The sequence below is a fragment of the Arachis hypogaea genome, chromosome 6, assembly GCF_003086295.3.
Source record: "Arachis hypogaea cultivar Tifrunner chromosome 6, arahy.Tifrunner.gnm2.J5K5, whole genome shotgun sequence".
Classification (NCBI taxonomy): domain Eukaryota; kingdom Viridiplantae; phylum Streptophyta; class Magnoliopsida; order Fabales; family Fabaceae; genus Arachis; species Arachis hypogaea.
Genome location: NC_092041.1, coordinates 29,325,428 through 29,331,382, shown reverse-complemented (window position 1 = coordinate 29,331,382; position 5,955 = coordinate 29,325,428). Strand labels below are relative to the sequence as shown.

The window sequence follows — 5,955 nt, the reverse complement described above, 5'->3', positions numbered from 1 at the left end:
CTCTTAGCCATTTGCTCAAATTGTTGCTGGATTTGCTGGTGCATCACCTTGTTTTGAGCTAGAATAGTGTCCATTCCTTCCAACTCCAGTGCACCCTTTCTCTGGGCTGGGTGGCGTTGTCTTTGATGAGCAAAGAAGTATTGATTGTTTGCTACCATATCTATGAGGTTTTGGGCCTCCTCTGCTGTTTTCATTAGCTGCAAAGAACCTCCTGCTGAGTGATCTAATGCTTCCTGAGCTTTCAAGGTCAAGCCTTCATAGAAATTCTGAAGTATGTCCCATGCATTGAACATTTTAGGGGGACATTTTCTGATTAAGGCCTTGTATCTCTCCCATGCCTCATAGAGAGATTCTCCATCCATCTGAGTGAATATTTGGACCTCTATTTTGAGTCTGATAATCCTTTAGGGAGGATAGAACTTGGCTAAGAACTTGTTCACTAGATCTTCCCAATTGTTGATGCTTTCTCTTGGAAATGTCTCCAACCATTGAGTAGCTTTGTCTCTCAGGGAGAATGGAAATAGCAACAACTTGTAAATGTCAGGATGCACACCATTGGTTTAGACTGTATCACAAATCCTCAGAAAGGTGGATAAGTGTTGGTTTGGGTCTTCAAGTTGGCCTCCTCCATAGGAACAATTATTTTGTACCAAAGTGATGAGTTGGGGTTTCAATTCAAAGTTGTTTGCATTAACATTGGGAGTAAGGATGCTACTCCCACAATTTCTTGCATTGGGAACAATGTAAGAGGCCAACACCCTCCTTGCAGATTGAGCATTATTGGTTACCCCCTCTTCACGCACCTCAGCCTCCATGACGTGCAAAAATCACAAACAAACCAAATGAAACCTGGACATTCTAATGCTAGAATGTGGTTAGAGGGTTAGGTGACACAATGTGTCAAACAGTTAATGTGCTTAGTAAAAATAAAAAGAAAAAGCTTAATCTAGACCACCACCTTACTTAATCATTGTCAATCTAGATCAATCCCCGGCAACGGCGCCAAAAACTTGATGTGTGGAAAACGATCCAACACAAAACTCACCGGCAAGTGTACCGGGTCGCATCAAGTAGTAATTACTCACATGAGTGAGGTTGATCCCACAGGGATTGAAGGATTGAGCAATTTTAGTTAGGTGGTTAGTTTAGTCAAGCGAACAGTTGATGATTTGAGTGAATCATAACCAACAGAAGCTAAATTGCATGAAATTTAAAGGGAGAGGGGTAATTGACTGTAAATTAAAGAACAAAGGAAGTAAAAAAGCTGAATCTTAAAGTGTAAGTAATATAAATGACAGAAGCTTAGATTGCAAGAAATGTAAACAGTTGAAGCTTAGAGTGCAAGAAATGTAAATAGCCTGAATCATAAAGGGCTTTGGGAGCTGGGATTTCAGAAATTAAACAAGAGAAAGTAAATGACAATTAACAGAGAAGTAAATGATGAATTAAAATGCAGCAGATCTAAAGAGAAAAGAATAATTGCTTGAAGAAGCAAAATAGAAAGTAAATTCAGTTCAATTGTAATAACTAAAAGAGAAGTTGAAGATCTCAGGGGTTGAATGAGACTAGAGAATAAGTCTAGATCTCAATTCCTTCCTTGATCCAACAGAGAACAATTGCATAAGAAGTAGAGATAAAAACAGTAAAGGAAACTTAGATTCAATTATCAATTCACTAAGATTATTCAGAAGAAGAACAAAGAGATTTCAGATCAAGACATGAAACAGAATTCCTTCAATCTTGATCCAAAATTCAAAGCAGAAAATAAGAAATGTAAAAGCAAGAATAATGAAAAAGAAAACCCAGATCTCAATCTTAATTTCCTAAATTAAAGTGAAAACTAAAATGTGCTAAAAGTAAAACTAAAAATATGAAAGAAGGTCCTCCCTAAATCAAACTAACTCCTATTTATACACTTTCTATTTTTGATCTTCAAGCCTTGAATTGGGCGTTTGGCCTTGATGGAATTGGGTTGAGAATGATTCTAATTGGTTGCCCTTTGGTGTTGAGAAGAGATGTATGCAAAATTTGGATACTGATGCTTCAAGTTTGAGTCAACGTTTGAGAGCCAATGTTGACTCAAACGCCGCTTTGAACAGACCAGAAAAAACCAGAAAATGTTGCTGTCATTGGCGTTTGACTCAACGTTGGAGGGCCAACGTCAGCCAACCCACGCGTACGCGTACTGTGTGCTTCCACGCAGAATGCCGAAAATGCTCATCCACGCGTACGCGTACTGTGCGCCTAAGCGCCCATTGCTTTTTTTTGTATCCGTGCGTGCGCGGCATTGACGCGTGCGTGTCTATTCCAATTTTTCCAATCTCAATTCTGGGCTGAGCATCGCAGACGTTAGAGGTAACGTTGGACCTCCAACGTTTGGTTCTGGCACGTACACGTACCGTGCGCTTCCGCGCAAATGAGTCAAAAACACTCATTTATGCGTACGCGTGTGATGAGCGGATAATTTATACGCTTTTTGGCATTATTTTTAGATAGTTTTTAGTAAGTTCAAGCTACTTTTAGGGATGTTTTCATTAGTTTTTATGTTAAATTCACATTTCTGGACTTTACTATGAGTTCGTGTGTTTTTCTATGATTTCAGGTAAATTCTGGCTGAAATTGAGGGATTTGAGCAAAACTCTGAAGAAGGCTGACAAAAGGACTGCTGATGCTGTTGGAATCTGACCTCCCTGCACTCGAAATGGATTTTCTGGAGCTACAGAACTCCAATTGGCGCGCTCTCAACGGCGTTGGAAAGTAGACATCCAGAGCTTTCCAGCAATATATAATAGTCCATGCTTTATTCGAAGATTGACGACGTAACTTGGCGTTGAACGCCAAGTTCATGCTGCTGTCTGGAGTTAAACGCCAGAAAAACGTCATGATCCGGAGTTGAACGCCCAAAACACGTCATAACTCGAAGTTCAACTCCAAGAGAAGCCTTAGCTCGTGGATTGATCAAGCTCAGCCCAAACATACACCAAGTGGGCCCCGGAAGTGAATTTATGCATCAATTACTTACTCATGTAAACCCCAGGAGCTAGTTATTATAAATAGAACATCTATCTATTGTATTAGACATCTTTTGACAGTTTAATCTCTTGAATATTTGGTCACTTGATCATGGAGAGGGCTGGCCATTCGGCCATGCCTGAACCTCTTTCACTTATGTATTTTCAACGGTGGAGTTTCTGCACACCATAGATTAAGGGTGTGGAGCTCTGCTGTACCTCAAGTATTAATGCAATTCTATTGTCTTTTATTCAATTCTCTCTTATTCTTATTCCAAGATATTCATTCGTACCCAAGAACATGATGAATGTGATGATAAGTAACCCTCATTATCATTCTCACTTATGAACGCACGTGATTGACAACCACTTCCGTTCTACATGCAACAAGAGCTTGAATGTGTATCTCTTAGATTCCCCAACAGAATCTTCGTGGTATAAGTTAGATAGATGGCGGCATTCATGAGGGTCCGGAAAGTCTAAACCTTGTCTATGGTATTCCGAGTAGGATTCTGTGATTGAATGACTGTGACGAGCTTCAAACTCCTGAAGGCTGGGCGTGATGACAAGCGCAAAAGAATCAAGGGATTCTATTCCAACCTGATTGAGAACCGACAGATGATTAGCCGTGCTGTGACAGAGCATAGGAACATTTTCACTGAGAGGATGGGATGTAGCCATTGACAACGGTGATGCCCTACATACAGCTTGCCATGGAAATGAGTAAGAAGGATTGAGTTGAAGCAATGGGAGAGTAGGCGTCCTTGAGCCATACAGTATCTCCATTCGCTTATTTGAAATTCCCACCAATGAATCTTCATGAGTACTCTATCCCTTTTATTATTTATTTTCTTATTTCTATTTTCGAAAACTCATAAACCAATTTAATCTGCCTAACTGAGATTTACAAGGTGACCATAGCTTGCTTCATACCAACAATCTCTGTGGGATCGACCCTTACTCACGTAAGGTATTACTTGGATGACCCAGTACACTTGCTGGTTAAGTTGAACGGAGTTATGATCACACCGGGGATTATTAAGATCCCAATTTATCACACCATGATCTCTTTGGGGTATTTTTGATTTCATACAAATACAAAGAGACCAACTTTGAGGATCACAATTTCGTCCACCAGCGTGCTGCATGCACGCTTCCGCGCGGATGCCGAAATTTGCTGCTTTTGCACGTACGTGGCATGTACGCGCACGCGCAACCCAAAATTTCTTCAGCCCCAGGATTGATCATTTCCTCATTACGTTGGGGTTAACATTGGACCCCTAACGCCACCTCCAATGTGAGCACCAGCCATGTTTACAATGTTTGAGGCAACGTTGGTGGTCCAACTTGGCCACCAACGTTGCTTCCTCTTCATCCTTTCCATGCTCTTTCTTCAACCTTCCTCCATGCTTCCCTTCACCTATCATCAACCAATAAATGCATCAAAGTCTTGCTAAAGTCATGAGAATTCGAATCATTCTTAGCGTACAAGTAATTATAGCATAATTCTCATGAAATTGCATCAAATTACTCATGGTTGAATGAATATAGGCATACATGAATTTCTACCCAAATGGCTTACTTATGACTCAAGAAAGTGCATAAAACCTATCAAAAACAAAGAAAAAGGCTAGTAAAACTAGCCTAAGATGCCCTGGCATTAGGGGGCTTTCATAATGTTTCATTTTTAAAGAGAGACATGTATAACCAAATAGACAAGCAACGAAGGCTCTTAGGTGGGGATGCCATGGCTTGCTTAAAGTTCTTGCAATCAACGGCTAAAGACAATTCCAGAATGTTTGTTCGATACTTGGCTAATAAAGAGGGTTGTTTGGTGCATCTTTTCTGGTCTGACAAATGTAGTCAATTGGATTATTATATCTTAGGAGATGTGTTGGCGTTTGATGCGACATATCAGAAAAATAAGTACATGTGTTCTTTTGTTGTGTTTTCTGGTGTAAATCATCATAACCAAACTATTGTGTTTGCTGCTGCTCTTGCCTCAAATGAGAATGAGGATAATTATACCTAGTTACTACAGCAATTCTTAGAGTGTATGAATGGAAAAGCTCCTCAATGTGTTATTATAGATGGTCACAGATCCATGAAGAAGGCCATTGAATCAGTGTTTCCTAGTGCCTACCACCGGCTCTGTGCATGACACTTAATTAGGAATGCAACATCCAACCTTAGAAACCCAACCTTCACATCCGAGTGTAAAAGATGCATGCTTTTCGATTATGAAATATCAAAGTTCCAAGACTGGTTGGAGATGATGGTTTCAAAACTTGGCCTCAAGGATAATCAACAGGTGTGTGACCTTTATGGCAGGAGGAAAATGTGGGCAACAACATACATTTGTGGGCATTTTTTTGGGGGTTTCAGGATGACATATTGATGTGAGAGGTTGCATCAATGCTTGGAATATTTCTTCATTCGCGCAACAATTTGAGAGACTTTATTGAGCAATTTTTTCATTGTATATCGCAAATGAGGTCAAGGGAATGCCAAACTAACCTAGAATCTGTGGTAGGTGATTTGGTTCTACAAAGTCTACTCCATAGACTAGAGAGATCAGCTGTAAATATACTCATAAGAGAAATTCTTTCTCTTTAGACCAATGTTGACAAAGGCATGCAATTTGAAGGTTTCATCATGCACACTCACACCAACACGTGAGATTTACACCCTTTCATAGTTGAGCAATTCATGGAAGGAGTGACAGGTATCTCACTACCTAGTTCTTCTATTTTTAAGTGCTCTTTCATAAGGATGGAATCTCTTGGTATACCTTGTAATCATGTTGTTGCAGTACTTGTACATTTAGACTTTACCAAAATTCCAAACAGTCTCCTCTTGGCAAGGTGGTCAAAGAATGCTAGGTCAATAGTGAGGGCATTCATGGACAAGGGATCCTTTTAATTCCACGGTGACTTGTCAAAAT

At 40.0% G+C, this 5,955-nt stretch overlaps 1 non-coding gene across 1 annotated transcript; it reads left to right on the top strand.

Moving 5' to 3' along the window:
- The first annotated feature begins 291 nt into the window (after positions 1-291).
- LOC112699899 (small nucleolar RNA R71) lies at positions 292-395 on the top strand. The gene has a single exon (XR_003152831.1). It is a non-coding gene; the product is annotated as a small nucleolar RNA R71 (small nucleolar RNA).
- Positions 396-5,955: the final 5,560 nt, after the last annotated feature.